The sequence below is a fragment of the Typopeltis vanoorti genome, chromosome 4 (assembly GCF_054136105.1).
Source record: "Typopeltis vanoorti isolate ZY-2024b chromosome 4, IOZ_Tvanoo_1.0, whole genome shotgun sequence".
Classification (NCBI taxonomy): Eukaryota; Metazoa; Arthropoda; class Arachnida; order Uropygi; family Thelyphonidae; genus Typopeltis; species Typopeltis vanoorti.
Window position 1 is genome coordinate 163,414,842 of NC_143552.1, and position 24,456 is coordinate 163,439,297.

General features: G+C 36.4%; 1 protein-coding gene across 8 annotated transcripts in view; it reads right to left on the bottom strand.

Moving 5' to 3' along the window:
* Positions 1-24,456, bottom strand: part of LOC150107813 (TRAF-type zinc finger domain-containing protein 1-like) — a 337,022-nt gene that overhangs the window by 304,086 nt on the left and 8,480 nt on the right. For all 8 annotated transcript variants that reach the window (XM_090392060.1, XM_090392062.1, XM_090392061.1 and 5 more), the window contains exon 2: positions 7,276-7,335. The gene's annotated coding sequence lies outside the window, so the exon portion shown is untranslated. The remainder of the gene's footprint in view (positions 1-7,275; positions 7,336-24,456) is intronic.

Genomic DNA, 24,456 nt, shown 5'->3' on the forward strand with positions numbered 1-24,456 from the left:
TTTCTCCCCTACTTCCTCCAGTTTAACTTCTCCCATAGAGTATGTAGCGTCCCATCGATGTGTCCCAAACCTCAAGACCTTACATTTTGTTGCATTAAACTGACACCCCCCCATTCATTTGCCATCTGTATAGCTTATTCAAATCCTCTTGCAGGGCTACCACATCTGCACTATTGCTAATAACCCTTCCCAGCTTCGCATCATCCACAAACAACTGATATCCCCTTGCAATCCACGGACAATGTCATTGATATAAAGAGGCTAAACATATAGGTCCCAGCACTAAGCCCTGTGGAACACCACTTGTAACCTTCTGCCTCTTTGATCCACCATACACAACTCTCTGATACCTATCGGACAGCCAATCCTGAATCCAGTTGACCAATCTGATTTTTGATACGAAGAATGCCAGAAAATCAGTGGTGTACCTGTATTACCATTATTTGTCATGTGTTCCTCCAAAATACTTTCTTCCAGCTTTTATACTTAATCCCTTCATTTATCCATTTGACACTGCAGAATACATCCATGCACACTGATGATGTTAAATATCTTGGTCAACACCCAAGCAGCATTTATCTTGTTTCTGCTTAACTCCTCATTCCATGCTTTAGCTCCAAGTTGTCTAAGCTTTTCATAATCACCAGCCTTGTAGTTTCACATATATCCTTTTCTCACAGAGGTTTTAACATGGCTGGCCACTACCCAGGTTATCACCTCATGATCACTTTTGCCAAATGGGAAATGCAACACCTCATTCATGACACATCATCTGATGAAATTATTATATCACTCATTCCTCATGTCTCTTTTACATACTGCCTAAGACAGTTGTTTCCCAAGAACTGAAGAAATTCATTTTCCATATATTCCTCTTAATTTTTTGTGTTGCTTATGTTATTAAATTCTCATATTGTATTCCAGATGATGCCACCGTGACAGACAAAATATTAGAACCATTAACCTGTGTCTAATTCTTACATTGTGCTGTTCTCTTCTCTCTCTTCATAAAACCTCCATTAAGCCTAAATACAATATAAAGAGCATAAGCGGGACATATGAGCTTAGTGACAATATCTTAACATGTAATAATAATGAAGAACCCATGTTGCCTGTTATAAGAATTAAATGGAGATAGACTAGTGCATGATCCAGTAAGAAGAAGAATATGCAGAACTGAAAAGTCATATGACTATTAAATTCTTTAAGGAATTTCCAACATATACTGGAATATTAATTAAAAGAAACTTTAATAAATACCTCCTATATTTCGGCAATGTCACATTGCCATCTTCATGGGAACATACAACTATGACATGCACTACAAAAAGCAAATGAAGCAGAAGAGAGAAACCCACTGTTGTTCCTAGAGTCCTAAAGTTTCCCCCTAGCAGGCTACATTGGGTTGTCTTGGCTGTTGGGCTGAAGTTCTCAAGATACAAGCTTCCCAAATTTGGGGCAGTCTCATGCACCCAAATTTGTTGAGGTTTGGAAAGTTTTTTTAGAGCTGAGGCTGATTCCATGAATAATATTTCATATTTAAATTTGCTGAGGTGTATAATGTGTGGAATCTGCCTCAGCTCTAAAAAAAACTTCCACACCTCAACAAATTTGGATGCATGAGACTGCCCCAAATTTGGGAAGCTTGCATCTTGAGAACTTCAGCCCAACAGCCAAGACAACCCAATATATCCTGCTAGGGGACACCTTTAGGACTTTAGGAACACCAGTAGTTTTCTCTCTTCTGCTTCATTTGCTTTTTGTAGTGCCTGCATGCATGTGTCATAGTTGTATGTTTCCATGAAGATGGCAATGTGACATTGCCAAAATATAGGAGGCATTTATTAAAGTTTCTTTTAATTAATATTCCAGTACATGTTGTAAATTCCTTAAATAATTTAATAGTCATGTGTTACCAACGTATAAGCCTATCTACAAGAATGAAAAGTCATATACACTCAATGGACAAAACATTAGAGATAGGGGTGATGGGAAGTTGACAGACATTGGGGTTTCCTAACAGTGTGTTGCAATCAATGAACAGGTAAATGTGGAAATCTGAGCAACTTTGATCATGGACATATTACCGGTGCAAGACAGATATGGGTCATTCTATCGCCCAAGTGGTAAACTCATCTGAGTGTGGGACCATCCAATAGCTTCCAAGGTCCCTGGATTTAAATTTGATCGAGTCTCTGGGATGCCATAGAGTGAGTCATCAGATCCATGTGTCTAAGGTATAGTTGTGGACAATGCTGCAAAGATATGGCTGGAATTATCTCCTGTAACCCTATAGCATCTGGTGGACTCAATGCCTTGGAGAGTACAAGCTGTTACTCGCACTAGAGGATGACCAAAGCATTAGGTAGGAATCTCTAATGTTTGGTCCATTGAATGTATTATGAAAGGTAGAAAGGAGATTAGGATAGATGGCTGAAATTATTTTTGTCTTCATGAGCTTTAGTTGATTAAAGCTCATGAAGATAATTTATTGCATGTTAATTACATGTGTTCTATGACCACTTTTTTTTGAGAGAGGGAAAAAGTTTCTGGAAGAAAACTACCATGATTAGAAGACTAGCTAACTGACTTCCAGTTCAAAAATAAAACAAAAATGTTTCTCATGCTCAAACTCAGATTTTTCAAGGCAGTCATCAGAGACTGGAGGATAAACAGAGGTGCAAAAGAAGATGAATAATGAGATTATGTAAAGTAAGCCAAACAAAATCTTATGGTGTTCTTTAGTTATGTGGTGAAGCTGGTCTATCTGATCATGCTCTGAACACTTGACATAGAACTGACTGGAAAAGCACCTATTGTTTACATCACACCAAAACATGGTATGAACATAAATTTAAGGAGGCCTGTGAGATTCTTATCAATCACCCTAATCTTAACAATAATGACAGTCTAAAAATCCCAAGAATATGGAAGGCACATATTCTACCCACTTAACCTTTCTCCTAAGAGTTAATTATAAACAGGACTATATATATAGGTAATCCAGGATCCTAAATCTAATATAACAATTGCTATGTTAAATTAGGACATCATTTTTAATGTAACAAAACTATCTATATGAAGGAATGTTTCTCTGATGTTGACTACATCAAAACTATATTCTTAAACAGAATATAGCTTTGATGTAATTAATTGATTTTATTTCATTTATTTATTGTAATTTTATTTTCAATAGAGGTCAGGCCAGTAGAATAACCGTTGATCAAATCATTGTCTCTTCAGCATACTGTGTGAAATGTAATTTAGCTTGTCTCTGTATATATATATATATATATATATATATATATATATATATATATATATATATATATATATATGTGTGTGTGTGTGTGTGTGTGTGTGTGTGTATATACTCCAGATGATGACCTTAATATGAAGATTGAAACGTTGGAAAATTAAAATAATTATTTATAACAGGGTTGTAGAGTCCATAATTTGTGTAAAATGAATGCTGATCACCATGTAACACTAAAGGAAAGGGATCATTTACAGTTTGGATAAAAGTGGTATTTTGAAGCTTAGAGAGGTAGAACCTAGAGTCATCCTTGGAAGCAGGCTAGGTGTCTCTAGAACAAGTGTGTAAATGGACCTTCTCTCGATAAGTCCTGAGACTTCATCACTATGACTGTTCTTCCAGAAACTGCACAGATGCTACTTTATAACTTGATCAGTGACTGGCAAGACAGGAAAGATTGTTTACAATATTGCTCAGTCATGTTTCAGAGTCTATTGAGACTCATGACTGAGTCTCAGTAGAAGTTAATGGGCATCCAGAGATATTAACCACCTGATTGTCAATGGTGTGTGTTGAGTAGGAGAAGGGTAGTGCTTTGCAAAGTTTGAACAACAGTTCAAAGTTTCTGATTAAGAATGCATAAGTTGTTCTCTAAGGAAAAAAGTGGAGAATGTTTCCTTAGAGAACAGCTTATGCATTCTTAATCAGAAACTATTTTGAAATATTTAGTAAATCTGTACTAAGGATGGCAGAGATGATCTATCATAATTTAACAATGGACTGAATATTCTTAGCAAGTCCTCATTTAGTGGTCATAATCAATTATATACAGTACCCATCGACAGAGTGTAGCATAGAGGCAGCCTGCCTCATGGTGCGTCTTAATAAGGGCGTTCGTTCAGTCATATTGCGGTAGGCGGTGTCGCCACTTCTACGCTAACAATTCCTGTTAGCGTGCGGAAAGAAGTTTTTCCGAGCTTAAACTGATTAAAAATTATTTGAACAGCAATGACCCAAGAAAGATTGGTTGGTCTAGCAACTATCGATAGAGACAGACATAGCTTATAATTTAAATTTAGAAGAGCTTATAAAAATTTTATTGTGCGATATCCCCGTAGACCAAGCATTTAATTAATATTATTATGTAATCATTTTGCATTAATGTTTCTCTTGTAATAAAAACAAAATAGCAATTGGAGATTTTCTTATATTTTTGTCTTATCATGGGCGATATTTAATTGTTTGCCTCAGGGCATGATCTAATCTGGCAACGGCCCTGATTATACATAAATGTAATGACCTCCAGGAGACAAAGGTCTCATTAATTCTGGCAAACACAGGAATAATCAGCAAATCACATCTTGATTTACAGATTATTCCTATAAAAGAGCAAAGCATACTTTGCTGAACAGATAGTTTGCTTAATTTACCAATGTATTTAGTAATTATGTCTTCTCATCCTTCACAGAAAGGGATGAGAAGACATAATTTCAAAGGCAACCAGCCTGGTTGGCTAAGTTGTTAGCATATACACTCTTCAACCAGGAAGCTGCAAGTTCAAATTCCACTGTGATTATGGATGTTTATGATTGTCTTATAGGTCTGAGATGAATTTCATCATTCAGTGTGATCCTGCTTATTGAAGACCTGAAGCTTCATGGTTGGTCTCAAATGCATAATTTCTGGACTATGTAAAAAAAATAAATAAAACATTGCTGCATAGTTAATATTGATATAAACATGTAAACACAAGAGAAATAACAGAATGTTTTATGCTATTAATAATCAGATATTTTGGACAAAAAATAAGCACTGGATTTCAAGGCCTATAAGTGTTGAAAATCAATATTACTTGTTAAAAAAATACATAAAAATATTACTCCAGGAAATACACAAGAAGATAAGCTGTTGTAAAAGAAGATAGCAGTTGAGAGAATGAATGAAGAAGAGAAAAAATAAATTGTTTTATAAGTCTGGAGCTGAAATGTAAAATGAGTAGTAATTAGATACTGTACATGTCATATATATTTGGAAGAGGATGGAAGAATACCCAGTGCCAATTCTGATAAACAGCAATCATGAAAATATCTGTAGATAACGCATGCAATATGCTGATACTGGATGTTTAATTTATAACAGAAGCAAATAAAACTAGTATGAAGCAAAGATGCAACAAAATTTCTGTGAGAGAAATAGTCACTAAACAAAGAATTTTTAGGAAGTAGTATTTAGAGGCACAATCATTATTCAGTGATTAGATGAATTTGTGACTTTGTTAATGCTAGTAGCAAAAAAGAAAATCTAATGCTTTATAATAATGACAAGAAAAACTGAAAAAGCAAAAAAAGCAGTTACCCATGAAACAAATTCTTTATACAAATTTGGTTTAAAAAGTTAATTTTTTTGTTAAGAAATTGGATGGAAATGAAATCTGCTAGTATAGGGTGATGATAGAATAAACTATTCAAGGGTGTTTCTTTAAGTGTTTGAGTGTAGCTACCATTTTAAAGAAACACAGTCTGTACAGTGAGTATAAACAAAATTAAAGTGATACTAGATGATCATTATAATTAATTTTAACAAAGCCAAACCATTGAACCAAATCCATATTTAGAAGAGAAGTTTTTAAGCATTTGCACAATGAAATATGCTAAGAATAGCTGTAACAATGGATACCTGAAAAATGGATACATTCACCACGACCACTAATGTACATACATCCTGATTTCTGCTAAAATTTTTGCAAGATATAAGTAACCCACTAGCATAATATCTTCCAGACTTACCAGAATGGCTGTATGTCACTTTTTCTACATTCCTCAACTTAATTATTATTATTCCCATGGAGTCACAGACTCATCTAGAAGGTCCCTTTTGTTATACACATAGCTCATCATTGTTGTTGCTGCTGCTGCTGTTGTTGTTAGCCTATAGTATCCCACTGCTGGGCAAAGGCCTCCCGTATGTTATTTCATTTGGCTCTATTTTGGGCCGTTCTCAACCCGGTTGATCTTGCTGTTAGAGTAAGTTCATCTCTCCCTCTCATCTTCTGTCTACCTTAAACACATTCAAATTCTCTGCGGACACCACGTTCTCAGGTAATGCATTCCAATCATTCACAACTCTCCATGCAAAGAACCTGCTTCTCACTCTCCTGCTCACACCTTCCTTTATAATTTTTAGGGATGACCTCTTGTTCTCCTCCAGTCTCCCATCATTTTATGAAAAACCTCTTCAACATTAATCCTATAACAATCCCTTACTAACTTGTAGATTTCTATCATATCACTAATCTTCCTCCTATCCACTAGACTATGTAAATTGCGTTGTCTCAACCTTTCTTCATATTCAACATTCCAGAGATCAGAAACTATTTGGGTCAATCGCCTCTGGACCCTCCAACATCTCCATCCTTTTGAAAACCAGATTCATTACCTGAGCACAGTAGTCTATATGTAGCCGAATCAGAGAGAACCTTATACAATGGAACCAGAATCTCCTTACTTCTACAAGTCAATTTCCTCCACATCATTACCAGAATTCGTTGTGTTTTACTCACAATTTTGGCAATATGTCCACATTCAAATATCTCAGAGTAATAATTAGTCTACAAGTTACACAATATCAACACACATTTACTATAAAATTTACTTATCTTGCATAGCCCGATGACCGATGTTTAACTCATGCCACCTAGCATGAGATCCAAAGAAAGGCAAAATATTCGATATTAATATAATTCAAGAAAATGCAAATAGAACTCATATCAGAATTTGAAAGGTGTTTTTATAGTAAGAATAATAAAATACTTGAAAAAAATATGAAAGAAATTATACTGCATAATCAGGAAGAGAGAGAGAGAATACGGTTAGTAGGTTGGTAAGAGAATGGGAGGGGAAGGATGAATCTCATCCTTGTTATATAACATTTTTCACAGTTTCAAACTTGATTTTTTTTTCCCAAATAAATATTAAAATAAAAACTCAAACATAATAATAATACATAAAAGGGACATATACCTTCTAAGCAACAGATTTCAAGATTTCTGCTTGTGGTACATTGATTCTTCTGCTAGTCACCTAAGTAAAGGAAAACAGTGTATAACTTTAAATATATAAAAGTTTATATATTTAAATAGAGATAAAATGTCAATAATGAATACTTAAAACAAATAAACATCTGGAAAGGTGAAAACGGTCTCAGATAGAGGAAATGATATTAGGATAACAGTCTCTCCAACTGAAGTAGATAATTAATATCACAAAACATGCATAATGACATATTATATATATGATACTAATGAACAGACAAAAGTAAAAATTAACAAGTTACCATATATAACACAGAACCAATTTCTACCTCACTCCCTTAATATTTATATTAAGCAATACAATTTGTTTCACAAAATAAATCACATTACATAATATATACAGTAATATTTCAGTAATAGCTCAGAAGTTCTGTGAGTATCGAGACAAGATAAGAACGTGTGGACAGACTTATGTGTTCGTCGAACATGTTGTTTATTATTTTAACGGTATAATAGAACACAGAAACTAAGTAAATAATTAATTTATTGACTTGATGCTGATATTTCGCTGGTATTAGAACTCATATGTTTTTCCTTTACTTAGGTGACTAGCAGAAGAATCAATGTACCACAAGCAGAAATCTTGAAATCTGTTGCTTAGAAGGTATATGTCCCTTTTATGTATTATTATTATGTTTGAGATATAAGGAGACAGGTGAAGAGATGCATGAGGAATATAAGACACAGGCCAGAAGAGTGACTCGTGTGGTAAGGAAAGCGAAACTGGAATATGAGAGGAGATTGGCCCTAAGATCCAAAGAAAATCCTAGGGAATTTTTTAGCTATGTGGCCAGTAGGAGGAGAAATGACTGTGGAAGAATGATATTGTGGGATAAAAATGGGAATAGAGTGACTGATGCAGAGGACATAGTGGAATTGTTCAATGAACACTTTATTGGAGTATTTCATCCTAGAGGAGTCAGTTTTAATGCTAGAGGGATAGGACTGGTACGAGGTCTGGAGGTACAGGAGGAGAGTGTGTTTCAGATACTGAGTACTCTGGATGTCAGTAAAGCTGTGGGACTGGATGGTATTTCGCCACGAGTTTTGAGAGAATGTGCTAGGGAATTGACAATACCTTTAACGTGGCTTTTCAATGAAAGTCTGGCTTTGGCAAAGGTGCCCAGGGAATGGAAGGAAGGTAAGATAGTGCCATTGCATAAGGGTGGTAACAGACTGGAAGTGTCTAATTATAGGCCAGTCTGTGTGTCATCAGTAGTTGTTAAGATCTTGGAGAAAGTAGTGAGGGACCGTGTACAGCATTGGGCAGATGAGGGTAATGTTATCTGTGAGAATCAACATGGATTTGTGAAAGGACGCTCTTGTTTTAGCAATATGCTAGCCTTTTATAATAAAGTTACAAGAGCATTAGATGAGGGAAAGGCATATACTGCAATTTTCTTAGACTTGGCGAAGGCATTTGACAGGGTGCCACATGATAAGCTGATATTTAAGTTGCAGCACATGGGTCTGGATGTCAGATTGGTCAACTGGATTCAGGATTGGCTGTCTGATAGGTATCAGAGAGTTGTGTATGGTGGAGCAGTTTCCAGGAGGCAGAGGGTTACAAGTGGGGTCCCACAGGGCTCAGTACTAGGACCTATATTGTTTAACCTTTATATCAATGACATAGCCAGTGGATTGCAGGGGGATATTCAGTTGTTTGCGGATGATGCGAAGCTTGGAAGGATTATTAGTAATAGTGCAGATGTGGTAGCCCTGCAAGAGGATTTAAATAAGCTAGATAGATGGGCAAATGAATGGGGGTGTCAGTTTAATGCAGCAAAATGTAAGGTCTTGAGGTTTGGGAAACATCGATGGGATGCTGCATACTCTATGGGAGGAGTTATACTGGAGGAAGTAGGGGAGACAAGAGATCTGGGGTTGATGATTGATAGAAACCTGAAGTTTAGGGGACATATTGCAAAGGTGGTGAAGGTAACACAGAGGATTGCTGCTATTATGAGAAGGACACTGACCTGCAGAGATAAGAGGGTTATCATTCCGTTGTATAAGTCTCTGATCAGACCACACTTGGACTATTGTTCTCAGATTTGGTCCCCAGGATTTGAAGGGGATAAATTAACCGTGGAAAGGATACAAAGACGGATGACAAAGATGGTTTCAGGGCTGTACAAGGATAGTTATGAGGATCGGCTTAGAGAATGTGGACTGCAGAGTTTGGTGGATAGAAGAAGGAGAGGTGATATGATTGAGACTTTTAAACTGTTGAGAGGTGGTTACAGGGTTGACACTGGGGAGTTCTTTCGCTTGGTTGATCAGCGGGAAGGAGTGATGACAAGAGGCCATCCCTGGAAGTTACGAAAGGAAACTGTGAGCAAGAGGGTAAGGAGTGGTTTCTTTGTGCGGAGGGTGGTTGAGCCGTGGAATGCATTGCCTGATGGAGTGGTGGGAGCGAGAACGGTCAGTGGGTTTAAGGAGTGGTATGATAAACTTTGTGTTTCTCAGGGGGGGACTTCCCCTCGATGAGTCTTGACAGACTTTATGTCTTAGAAAGGACCTCCCTCGATGAGTCTTTTGACTCCTTGGAGGCCTGAATAATAATAATAATAATAATAATAATAATAATTATAACCAGCATCTTCAGAGCACAAAAACACTGTTTGTCACAATACGCGAGACTAAAACAACATGGTGTACTTAACCAAAATTGTAGCAGCAACACAAAGACTAGAGTCCTGATTTTGGCACCCTCTATCTGGAAAAAAAAAAAAAAAAAAAAAAAAAAAAAAAAACTGTGAATATCCGCATCAGCGAACATAAACGATACGTCCGAAAATATCATTATGGGAAGTCGGGCCTAGCAGACCATGCTCTGGATACCCCTGCACACAGGATCAACTGGAAAAACACAAAAGTACTACACAGAAACCCATATAAATCAGAGAGATTGTTCTTAGAGGCGACAGAAGCCCTAAAACACACTCCAAATCTCAACAAATATGGCTGTATTAACTTGCCGAAGATCTGGGAGACAGTCATATTAAGAAAAAACTAGCACTTTTCTAGGACTCTAGTAATATATGATAGCGTTTTTTTTTTTTTTTTTTTTTTTTTCAGATAGAGGGTGCCAAAATCAGGACTCTAGTCTTTGTGTTGCTGCTACAATTTTGGTTAAGTACACCATGTTGTTTTAGTCTCGCGTATTGTGACAAACAGTGTTTTTGTGCTCTGAAGATGCTGGTTATAATACCAGCGAAATATCAGCATCAAGTCAATAAATTAATTATTTACTTAGTTTCTGTGTTCTATTATACCGTTAAAATAATAAACAACAAGATAAGAACATTAGTGTGGCCAATTTTCACATATGGAAGTGAGACCTGGATATTCAAGAAGAGTACGGCAACAGATAATGGCCTTGTAAATGTGGTGCTATAGGAGAGCTCTGAAAATCCCATGGACAGAACATGTGACAAATACAGATGTCCTACAGAGAATGAGAACACAGAGATCTTTATTACAGGAAATGATCCAGAGAAAGATGAGATTGGCAGGACATGTACTGAGAGGTTCAGCAGGGCAGAGGATATTAACAGTTTTAGAAGGAAAAATTATGGGAAAAGGATGAAGAGGCAAAAAACGAAGGACATGGCTTGAAGATATAAGATCATGGACAGGATCACATGGCTATGCAGAAACAAAAAGGAAAGCCACTAACAGAAAGAACTGTAAGGACATGGTGCTGCACCCTCTCACTGAGGAAGCTACATGAAGAAGAATATTTCAGTTATTCAATCATGTTTGAAACTCAATTTGCTGGCTGATTAAATGAAAGCACAATTATATGACAGTTGGATTAACAAAGATCACTTTGTTTCTTAATGTGAATCCCACCAATGAAAAGTTATAAGCCTATCATAGATTCAGTGCTATGGACAGGCTATTAAATAATCCAGAAAAGAAAAAATCAAGTATGTAATTTTTCAATAAACTTCAAGCCTCCATCAAGCAGGATTGTGGTCATACCAGATAATGAAATTCATCCACTACCTGATGATATCAACAGGTATCATCCACAGTGATTAAAATGTTTTAATTAAAAGTTTAATTAAAAATTAACAGTTTGACAACACTCAAATTTCCAGACAAGATGAGATTTCTCTTCTTGGAATCACTCTGACATCAGCCTCTGCTAGCATAAACACGTCACAATCGTTGTGATAACCATTGCCTCCTCAGCTTAAAAAAAACTAGGATTTCTCTTTCACTCAAGACCAGGGCTCCCCACATCCTGAAGTAGGCCCCAGGCCAAGATTTTTGGCAGCCCCCTCCCTACCTGTCGCTTTAAGGACAACACATTGCTCTACAGGGTTTAGGATCAATTAGTTTAAATGATAACACAAAAGCTTAGCCAAATCATTTTCGATGCACAAAATTGCTGGGGGATTAAGTCGTTCTTAGCTATATCTAATATACCTAAGAAATTCCCATTATGAACATCTCAATCTTCATGTTCTCTCCTTGAAATGCTAAACCTCTGGATGATAAAAATAACGTTCATCTACAATCCATTGCAGAAGTGCTCTCCACTTATTTGTTTCATATTGAATTTGTAGTTGTAAGTCTTTATCGATTTGATGTCCTTTCAATGACTGCAAAAGGGATTTCCAAGCCAGAAATTGTTTTCTGTGTTCGTCACTATTTTCGTGAAGAGGCGACATACCATACAACTTTTTCCAATGCTTATTTCTAGGCGAAAATCCTTCTTGGGCTAAACTGCTTAAGTTTTCGTTATTAGAGTCGCAAAAAATACGACATGGTAGACAATAAAGAATTTCTTTCGATACACCCCCATGTTAACCATTCTCGTGGAAAATGTTCTCTTGTTCTTTCATCTTTCGTTTTCGTATAGAGCAAAAAATCTTGAAATTTCATACCATTAAGATCTCTTGGCAATTCCTTATAAATCTTTTGGAATTCTTGAAAGCTGATAGTTTGTACTATCTCTTGCCGCATATTGTTTGAGATTACTCTGGGCCAAATACCAGGGTCATCATATTTTATATCAAATTTTTCAACAGGGTCTGCAACTGAAGCATCAACTGTACCATATTCTATCGATACAAAATTAATAATGGAAAAAACTCACGTACAAAGATTATTTAATAGTATAATTTTCGCCTGTGTGTCACAGGCATCTTCAGTACATTAAGCTCAAATTAAACAATAACTGACAATTCCAAAAAGCACCACCTAAATAGCTGGTGTAAGATAACTAAAAAGGTCAATAACTTTCCTAAAAAAAAAAATTTTAAAAATCAATACAATAAAGAGTTAGGAAAGATTAGCTGATTTGTAAAGTACTATCTCCCATAAAGGGGACAGACGTAAGCCGTCGGATCTGTTTAAGGTAGGAGAATGAAGTAGAGTTTCACATGTTTCTTTATAAAGGTGTTCCATGAGAAACTGACTTTTGTGAAGAACTCTTGTCTTTCTCCAATGAACTCTGTCTAGTGAAGATGGCATGTTCTGCAAGTCCAGACTTTTCAGGTTTAAAGTATTCGATATAAGATTGGTGTTCTTCTAGCCGAATAGAGGCAGATCTTCTCGTTTGTCCAAAATAAGATAATCCACAAGAGCACGGAATCTGGTAGACACCTGGATGATTAAGATGTGGAAGCTTTTTCTAAACGGTCGAAAGGCAACAAAAATATTCAGTGGTTTTAAAACTTTTGCTATACATTCACTGATGCCTTGTTCATAAGGGATAATAATGTGTGTTATTTCTTCTGTGTTTGAAGAGGAAGACATATTAAAACTACTCAAAGTTCTTTTAATGAAGCAATTTTTATAACCATTAGGTAGAAAGGAAGAAGTTATATATTGTAGTTCTTTCTGTAAAAGATCGTCTGAAGAACAAAAGGAGTGGGCCCGATGAACCACTGTTTTAATAGTTCCTACCTTTTGACTGGGATGGTGATGAGATTCCGCATGGATATAATTGCTTGTATGAGTCTTCTTTCTATAAACTGAGAAATGTAGGTTACCATCTGGCTGGCGAAGAATTAAAAGATCTAAAAAGGCTAACTGCTTATTTGATTCTACTTCTAGGGTAAACTTGATCCTAGGATGAAATGCGTTTAACTTAGTGAGAAATTGTTGAAGTTCATCCAAAGAGCCATTCCATACAGCAAAAATATCATCGACATATCTGAACTAATGAGTAGGTCTGGGAGAAATATTGTCAAAGATACGTTGTTCAAAATGTTCCATAAAGAAATTGGAGATAACAGGAGAAAGAGGATTACCCATTGCTGTTCCTTCAATTTGTTGATACAACTTATTTTTAAAGGAAAAATAACCAGAATTTATTAGAAAATCAAATACGTTTACAATGTCTGAAGGAAATTCCTGTTGTAGCATTCAATGCTTTCCGAAAGAGGCACATTTGTAAATAAAGAAACAACATCTAAACTGATCATGATATCAGAAACGTCCAAATGAAGATCTGAAATTTTATTTTTGAAATCCAAAGTATATTTTATATAAGTATCGGTTCTTCTAGTTGAAGAGGAGAGTAAATTTGATAAAAATTTTGAGATTTTGTAAGTGGGGCAACCTATACAATCTACAACTGGTCTTAACAGAATGCCTGGTTTATGAACATTTGGAAGACCATACAATCTAGGTGGATGACCGAAGAAGGTTTTAAGTTTTTTCTTTTGATCTTCATTCCATGTAGATACATTATCTATAAGAGAATTAAGTCTCTTCAATTGACTCCGGGTAGGATCCGATGTAAGAGGCCTATAAGTTGAATAGTCGCAAAGTAAAAGAGACATTTTTCTCTCATATTCCTTCCTATCTTGAATCACTACAGCCTTCCCCTTATCAGCTTTCGTAATAATTAAATTATTGTTATTCTTCAGTAATTTCAATGCTTTAAGCTCAGAGTAAAAAAAAGATTAGGACGAGGGGGCTTGGCATGAAAAAGAATTTGTGCACATTCAAAACGTAACCTGTTGGCTGTTTTTTGGGATAAGGATCAAATACCCCTGACTGTGTTATGAAAAAAAATCCATAAGTGACACCTTATTCAGCATAACAGCGAAATCATGTCCTTTTGATAAAACAAAATGTTCACAGTCTGTTAATAATAAGGGGAAGGCTGTAGTGATTCAAGATAGGAAGGAATATGAGAGAAAAATGAAGTGGAGATACCAGGCAGAAGCATTAGCAAGGTCATCTCTACCTATAGGAGTTGCCAAATGGTGTGCCACCCTTTTTTAATAAATTGCTCTGGATTTACAGAAAGACGTTGAAAGTTTATTTTTCACTTGGTTAGAGTATAATAAATTTAATTTAATCCTTTATCCAAGTGTGAGCAAACAAAGTTTGCACCTGAAAGTATCTTCAGGACTGGGGTAAACTAAAATTATTATATTTTAACTAGAACATCTTTGTTTGCTTGAGAGCAATTTATTTAAATTTTTTAATATCTCAAATTTGTATATTCTGAAAAGAAATAATAATTAAGTTTGTTTCATACAAAAAAATCATAACTAAAAAAGCTTTATATTTTCTTTTACTTACTAACTAGCAAAATTTTAATTCAAATAAGACAAATCCTTCTCAAATAAAGAATTTTGTAGAAAATTTTCAGTTTCTTGAGATCAACTTAACCAACTAAAACTATCAAATAAAGCTTTCTCTTTTATGAATAAAATAAAATTCTCTCAGCATCCATAGCATAGGCACTGGTAGGGTAGTGTGCTGGTAACATTGGGGCAGCATCGGCATCGAAACAACGGCGTGCATAGAAAGCGAGATGGACGAACGAAAACCGAAAACTAAAGTAAATCCTTTCGATTTGGAAGTTGAAGCATAACCATAAGTCTGAAAAGATGGATAATGGGTTGGAAACGATTGCAAAAAGCTAGTTGTCCTTCTTAGCACATATTCATTCTTATTTGATAAAGTCTTTTTGTCTTTTGTTAGTCTCACTTAACTGGCCGACCCAACAAGACGGGCCCCCTAATTCTGGGCCCCTAGGCTAGAGCCATGTCAGCCCTACCCTTGTGGGGGGGTCATGCTCAAGACATTATTTCACCTCTGAACAGCTGTTAACCTTATACAAATCAAGAATCCATTCAGCTATTGAATACTGCTCTCACATTTGGGATGGGACCCCTAAGAGCCCCCTTAAAATGCTTGACTCAATACAGAGGAGGGCAATTAAAGTGATCAATAACCTATCTCTTACCAACCCACTACACCCACTTTTGCACAGCAATTGGTTTCTGCAATATGTGTATTCTATAAATATTTCCATGGCAAATGTTCATTTGAAAGAGCATCAATAATTGCTCCAATCAGTACTAAATCTGTAACATGTGTCACTGCTGCCCAACATCCCTTTACAGTACACCTTGAAACCCGCAGAACAAGTTTCTTTTTCTCCTCCTTCATCCCTGCTACTGCTGTATTGTGGAATAGTCTTCCCTCTTACGTGTTTCCTAAGGAATAAATATACAGGCTTTTAAATCAAATGAAAACAAGTTTCTCCTATCCCAACCCACTAACTGTACACAGTACTAAAGCACTCTAGGTTGATTAACCAACTTCTTGTTTATGGGTGCAACATAAAAAAAAAAAAAAAGTCTGGTTGGAGAGCAGAAATACTGTCCATCATGTGGCCAACAAGACTGGTTATATAATGCAATTTCATAATATCAAAAACGACAGTGCCTTGCTCCTGTTAAAATAGTGGGTCCTGTTTTAAAAAAAAAAAAAAACTATATTTAACATTATTACACTTGTAAAAACCTTAGGTAATGAGAAGTACAAACAGTAATCATTACAATGGGCTTTTTTACTGAGAAGAAATCTAGAAATTTTTTATAAATGGAAAGTTGCTAAATCTGCTGATTAACAGCACTGTCTTTGTATAAACTGGAACAATATTTTTTGAGGGGGGAAGACAATAAAAATTGGTAAAATCAGTTAACTACTACCTCTTGAGTCAATAATGGGATGAGAAGGAAGAGAATTCACACAAGACCTCCAGTCTTCTGTCACCAACAACATGATATAGGTCCTCTAGTGTGTTTTTAAAATAAGAGAGTAGATGCAAGATGCTTAAAGACAGTTGGTGTTAAGTGAAATTTGGTTATCTGAAAATGAAGTATTGTTGGGAATACATACAGAAGGATAAAAATTTTTCTGGAAGGACAGGAAGACAAAAAAGGGGAATGCTGTTAATGATAGCAGAGGAATTGTATCAACTGAGAGTGCAATTGAAAATGGTAGTGCGCATAAAGATTTTGTATCTGTTTGATGGAAAGTAAATTAACAGACCAGTGGCCTACATTCCCTGATCTATAAAATCTTATCTAATAGGATGTTGTTAGAGGCCAGGGAATACAGATTGCACAATGTTAATCTATGGAAACAAGGGGAGCAAATTTTGAATTTCTAGGAATAACTATATTAAGCAGTGTGTGATGGAGCAACTTGAGGTTTTAGTATTCAATTTGGTGATATCCTCAGAGGATGTGATTGTCAATGAGGTATCAACCCTGCCACCTACTGCTGAGAGGGATCATGACGTACTAGTTTAGGAAGTGTACAAACAGGAAACAGTTACTGTCAAAAATGGATACATGTGAAATTATAAGGCTTGGAGCTTATGAGAAGCTCCAAAGTCAAGTAGCATTAACACTTAAAGTTGACGAATTCTGCAGAGAAAGACAATTACAGAGCATGGAAACTAATCAGGCAGCATCTGGCAAGAGCAGTGCACCACTGTATACCAAGAATTAAACAAATGGAGTAGCAGTGAAATAGATGAACAGTGACATCAGCAAGCTGTGATGGAAAACATCTTATGGAGAATTTACAAGACAGTTAGTAGTGATCTGATGCATGAGAAATATAAAGTGCATGCTAGAAAGATGACAAAGCATGGTAAAGAAAGAAAAAGTGCACTAGGAAAAACAATGTGCAGTGGCAATGGTGTGTGCAGTAGAGTACTCTCTCAATGATTCCTTAAGCTCCTTGAAGGTGTGATGTAACAGTAATAATAAGAGGAGCTTGCATAGTCAGTTCAAAGGGAAGAGTGACACTAATGGACAATTATGGTGCAGAATGACCAATTCAATGGATGTAGTGGAGTTATTTAATGCACACTTTAAACAGAGTTTGTCTCCCTTTCAGAAGGGAGACAAACATTAGACGAATTCAGCTGTTAATTGGGTTAGATGCTAATAAGGATATGGATGTATCACCACGTATTTTTAAGAAATGCACGATTAACTATGCCCTTGAACTGGTTATTTAATGAAAGGCTTGTGGTGGGAAAGGATCCCTAAGGAGTGGGAAAAAGGTAAAAAGGCATTCTACGACCATGATTCTAGGATAGAAGTTTCCAACTGTAGACCAGTCTACATAGTTGCAGTCGAGGTATTGGAAAAGTTGATTAGGAATACAAACAAAATAGAAGTGCATTAATGGACATAGGATTCTTTATAATGGCCCGCATGGATTTGTAAATTATTCCAGCAATCTATTTACATTTTATAAGGTGACAGATGTATTGGATAAGGGAGATTTACATACAGTGATATTCTTGAACTTTGCAAAAGCCATTTTGATAAATTGCCTCATAAGTTGGTTCAAAGCTTCAGAGGATGGAAATGGATTACTGACTGGTTAGATGGACTGAAGACTGGCTCTATAAATGATACCAGCAAGTTGTGTGATGAAGCAGTGTTCTGTTCTAGGATCCCTGATATCATTAACTTATTTTTTAATATTTCATGTGGATTGACTGGGATCTTCAGATGTTTTCTGATGATGCAAAGTTGGGAATTATTATTATTATTAAGAGAGACATCCTGGGAGTCAGGGACTCATTGAGGGAGGCCACACACTACACGCACCAGTGATGCTACTTATTCTTGAATTCATTCACAGTGCTTGCACACACCACATCCAATGATAAATCCATCACAATCATGTACCATCCTATAAGAGAAAAATCAAGCCCTCACCCCCTTTTTAGTGGCATTCATTCTCAGCTTTCAAGGATGCTCTCTCTCTTGTCCTTTCTCCACCCTCCATAAAATGAAAAATTCCATCAATTGAAATCCTGTATGACCCTTTCAGAAGTTAGTAAGTCTTAATCATATCAGCCCTTTTACTTCTGTTTGCTAGTGTCTGCAGTATACAAATTCTCAATCTGCCTTGATAATTAGTATTCCACAATCCTGATATCAACAATCTCCTTTGCACTCTCTAAATTTAGAAGAGGAGGAATAAGTTTACCTCCTTCAACTACAATCATACAGTCTGCAAAAGCCTTGGCAGAAAATGGGACATTCAGTAGATCGTCAATATTGTTTCCCATTGCAAATATGGGCAAAAAAGTTATAAATTATTTATAGAAAATTACATATTAAAAACTTGTATATACCAGTGTCATAAACACATCAGTTCACACTTCATGAACACAAAACAGATGAAACACAGAAAACAAAAACAGCAACTCATGACAAATGACAATGTCCAATTGGATTGCTTCACACAAAACCAATCACAGCTACTAACATCTTCTAGGTGCTGTTGTCTCAGCACACACCCACCCTTGCCCTCTGAGCCATTTAAAACCACTGGAACGCTAAGAATGTGACACGCTGCACAATCTGTGTGTCTGCTAAAAAGGCTCAAAGGTGTCTGTAGTGATGCAATGTTTACATATTAAAAAGTGTCCTCTTCATGAAGCATTCAGGAGAAGCCAGGAAACAATTAGGGGAATCTTTAACAGGAATAAATGCAAAAATATAATATTGGTGATACTGCTATTCCATGAGTGTGCACTGCACGCCTGGCACACTCAGAACATATGCCCCTGATTCCAACATCAGCTTACGATGAAGCTGACCTTCTGGCATCACTCTCCTTATCAAGCCCCTGCACAGATGACCAAGGAAAATCACCTTCACCTGAAAAATTGCATTTCATTCCTCTTGTGATAGCCTTCCACCAGAAAGATGTCAAAAGAAACATAAACAACCTGGAGACCAAATGTGCTCAGGATATTTGCTTCTGAACTAATAGGTGTTCTTTATCATCTATACAATATATTATACTGAGTTCGCATTCATCCTACAGAATAGAAGTAAGCTCATGTACAGTCAATTTAATGATAAAAAAAAAAGTGATGTGTCTATCAAACTATCGACCCATTGCTCTCACCTCAGTGTTGTCTAAAGTAATGGCAAGGTCATCTTCTTTAGGTCAACTTCTCAGTTAACTTCTTTGAAAAACTTTCAACTAAACAAATCTTAGTATGGACACCCAGAGAACTCTCAACTAATCAGATGACAGTTTTCCATGTGATTGTTAAATCTTGAATGAAAGGTTTAAATTGTCATTAAAACATTTCATTCGAGATTTAACTAGGATACAAATAAATTTTCCTAAAGATGTACTTGTATATAAGTATAAATGAAATTGTCTGTGCGGTTAGCCTAGTGGCTATGCGCTTCGCAACCATATATGCTTGGGGAAGGAGTGTCCTAGGTTCGATTCCCGTCGGTGACATGAGGAGCTGAAGGATCTTCCTCAGCCATAGCCAAGTTAGCCAGTCTTGGGCGTGGACAGCAGGGTTTTTTCCCCAGTTTATTCTGGGGTTTTTCATCCCGCAAAGCAGGCAAACTGGCCTTAAGAACTCAACACTACAGGCCATAGGATACACCGGGGCATAAGGCTGACCACCTTATCCTGTAAATGGAGTTAGGTCCGATGATAATGGACCCTCGACACCGCAAGGTAAAAGAGGGTATAAGGAAGATGAGATGAGATTGTAAATAACGTATGTCCTTTGTTTTGTGAATTCCCCTGTTTTGCTATATTGTTAACTGTCCTATGTATAACCAAAAGGATACTGGTAGAAGTGGCATGAGCGAACAGGAAGGATGATGGTCAGCAGCGGCTAAGCGACCAGGCAGCAGTGCAGTCAAGGCATATCTACGGTACAGCTAGACAGTCAGCGAGAACTGAAGCTTCATGCCGAATCACAAGGACCTGTCCAGGCAGAGCAGTCTCGCCCACATTGGCAAGAGGGTGATTCATGAACATAGTCACTAGAGGGTCATATCCAAAACAACAGGCCGTAGAATGAGGTAACAAGCCACGTACTCACAAAGCACTGATCGGCAGAAAATACCAGCACGAACCAGATGGTCGGTAATGTAAAATCTTTCTAGTTCCGTTGTATTCTGAACTAAGCTGAAGTGCAGAAAAGTGCTGAAATATTATGTGGTAGGACTTGATAATTAGTAACAGGACTCAAGTACTTACCCTATCGATAAATTACTGTAACTCTAAAAGTACATAGTAGTAGAGCTTGACATTGAATTGTTGAGGTATGCCATTGTCTGTTAGCCTTAGATGAATGAGATAATCGCTAGCTTAATTGTCAACTTAAATTTGATATTGTCTCATTATGTGATGTATTGACTGTAGTTCAATTTTGTCTGGTTAATAATTGCTATGTGCAAGTGCAATTTAGTTTAGTTAAGTGAACTTTTGATAAATATACATCGAGCTAAAGAATGAATTAACGTTCATGTTTTCTTTACCTTTCTTTTAGGGTTACACGGTGATCAGCATTCATTTCAAAATTTTAGATACATTTGTCATTCTAGATACACTTGTCACAAGTCTTCCCTCTGGCAATCTTTCCTTCACTGTTTACTGAAACTGACACATACGGGACAATACATAAACTCCTACCACCACCCAACACAAAAACTAGGTGTCATCAACACGCTAAAAAACAGAGCTCAGACGATTTGTTCCAGTGAACAGGCACTGAAAGACGAATTTAAAATTATCAGTAATAACTTACAAAAAACCGGATACATCTAAAAAACTATAAACAAAATTCTCTACAAAACCACAATAAAAAACAAAGACAAACCAGACTACAGTAAAACTATAGCCATTCCCTACATTAAAGGAATATCAGACAAAATAAACAGAGTACTACAAAAGTACAACCTCAAAGCACCCTTTAAACCTCCTGCAAAATTAAAAAGCTTACTCAACTCATCCAAAGACTCACTCCCTCCACTAGCTCACCCGGATTTATTGTACTTGAAACATACCATATATAGGAGAAACAGGACGCACTATTCCTATTAGACAAAAAGAACATAAACGACACATTAAATATAATAATTATGGTGAAGCTGGCCTTTTTGATCATGCCCTGAATACCTTACACAGAATTGACTGGAAAACCACCAGCTGTCTACATCACACTAGAACATGGTATGAACGGAAATTCAAGGAAGCCTGTGAGATTATCAGCAACCACCCCAATCTGAATAACAAGGAAGGTTTAAAAATCCCAAACATATGGAAGGTATATATTCGACCTTCCTCACCAAGAACAACTATAAACAGCACTGTAGAAAATCCAGTATTGTAAATCAAAAATAAGAATTATAATACTAAAAATAGGACACCAATTGTTTCTGAAAGAAAACCATCTAAAAGAATGTTTATTCCTGTCATTGTAAAAATAGAATTTAGCTTGATGTAAAAATTTATTTTTTATTTTATTTTATTATTATTATTTTATTTTTTTTATTTTTTTTCCACCAGAGGTCATGCCAGTAGAATAACATGTGATCAAATCATTGTTTCTCTAGCTTACAGTTAATGATGTAACTCAGCTTGTCCTGTATATTTATGTATGCTCCAGATGATGACTTGATGTGAAAATCGAAACGTCAGGATAATAAAAAAAATTTTTTAACACTGTTGTAAATTCCATAAAATTTTTAAAATGATGTTTTCCTTACCTTATAAAGTTGCCTAATCTCTAAAATCAATGCACCACTCACTAAAATCAGAACCTGTATGAATTCAAATGCGAGGGGGTTTGGCTACGACTGCATGTAGAATAAGTTTGTTAAGGATTTGTAATCGGAATTGCTGTTTGCTAGATTCTAGAATCATAAAATAGTCTGTGTGTTAACTCCATGACAAGGAGATTTCTCTTGTAGAGGAAATAAGATGGTGCAGCATTATCAAACAAAATTTTCTTAATTCTGAAAGGGAGTTAATTCTGGATTTTGCATTCAAAGAGGCTTGACTCTAGTCTGAGACAGACTCTTTGTCTGCTGAGCTTTGCACTCATAACCAACCGAAGGAGTGGCCACTGAGGGGAATAGGATTTAGCTAAAGCAGATTATAGTAGAAGAGGGATCAAGGATTGATAAATAAATTACTATATTTGCAGGTACATCTAACAATTTTCGAACAGAGTTGAGTAAGGATAAGGGAGAGGAATTCTAGCACACCTTGAAAACACTAAAATGTAAGAAAACAAACAATAATAGCCAAAACAAACATGATGAAGCTGACCACCTACATTGATTTTGCCAATAAGATCTACAATAAATTTTGCCTACATTACCTAACTCTGGTTATGTGGAAAGGTTTGGAGAAATCTATGCTGTTGCATTTGACATTTCCAGAGCAGTTGATAGGGTTTGTCATTGAGAACTTCTCAGCAAATTGCCATCTTATGGTCTGTCTTCCTCCCTGTAACTGTATTGCCAGTTTTCTCTCAGGTTATTCACTCATCCTACTCAGATGAACAACCTTGTAGTGCTCAAACATCTCAAGATCTTCACACCATCTCTCAATAGAATAAGAACAATCAAGTCAGCTTCAATGCTTCCAAAACACAATGTAGTCTTCTTTTCTCAAAAGAAAAGCCTTAATTCTTTCCCTTATCTTTGATAATGCTTAATGTAACAGTCAAGACTAGGTTTTTCTTTTTGCAGAGTGATTCTTGCTCGTAACATAATTATATCACTTCAATAGCATCCTCAGTTTCCAAAAACATGGCATCCATTTTTGCTCAACATGTTACTTTTCATCTGTCCAGTTACTTAATCAGTACAAATTCCAAATCCCACCCACACACACACACACGCGCACCAATTTTGGAATACTGCTCGCATATTTGGATGGTGCACCTGAAACGTCTAAAAATTCTTGATGCTGTTCAGTAGAGGGGGGGGAGGGTCCAGTTGAACTGTCAAACCCTACAATGTGGCACTTTGGCTATTGTATTATAGAAAGCCAGTGCCCATCTGTTCAGCAGAACTAACATCCATTATGACAACCATCTGTCCCTGATTTCTGCTAAACCTACCAAGCAACAGCTGCCCAAAATACTTTCAGAGTTGAACTGCTGACTCAGTACCTGCTACTCCCAGCTGTTTTTTGCTCCATCTGTATCACCCCTGTGGAACAATCTTTATATTATTATTATTATGTGACACCTCCAGGGAGTCCAAAGACTCGTCGAGGGAGAGTGTGCCAACAGCATCGATCAATTGATTTCCTTCCAACTACTAACCCCGCTCAAACTTGCTTAACTTTTTGCTGAGCCGTTAGTAGCAGAGGCTCTATCAATCGACTAACCTTTATATAATCTTTGTTTTTAAGTAGGCTAATGATAAGGACTACAGAAAAACTCCAAAATGCCTGTGGGCTCCATATCACATTGTAATTCTTTTTTTTTTTATTGTTTATATTATACTGACTCCATACATGAGTTCATAAGATCTGCAACATGACAGTGCCATGTGTGGACAAATGATTAAGGAGAAAGAAGAAACCTATTAACAAGTTTCTTGAAAATTTGGAGTTATGCTCACAGAAAAAATAGGGGAAAGCTGTTAAAAAGAAGAGGTAGATGGAATGAAAGGAGTTCATAAGATCTGCAACATGACAGTGCCATGTGTGGACAAATGATTAAGGAGAAAGAAGAAACCTATTAACAAAATTCTTGAAAATTTGGAGTTATGCTCACAGAAAAAAATAGGAAAAGCTGTTCAAAAGAACAGAGATAGATGGAATGAAAGGAGATGATGAAACATTGGTTTGATATGTTTGTAGTTGGACTCTGTAGAGATGGTGACCAGTGGTTAGAAGAAAGTGAAGCAATGGTAGTGGCCGGTTCAACTGAGGAATGCCCATGAAAATACCTATAAAATATGCATAATTCAGAAACAGAGCACACATGGGAAAATGACTGGAGTAAGAGAGAGAGAGAAGT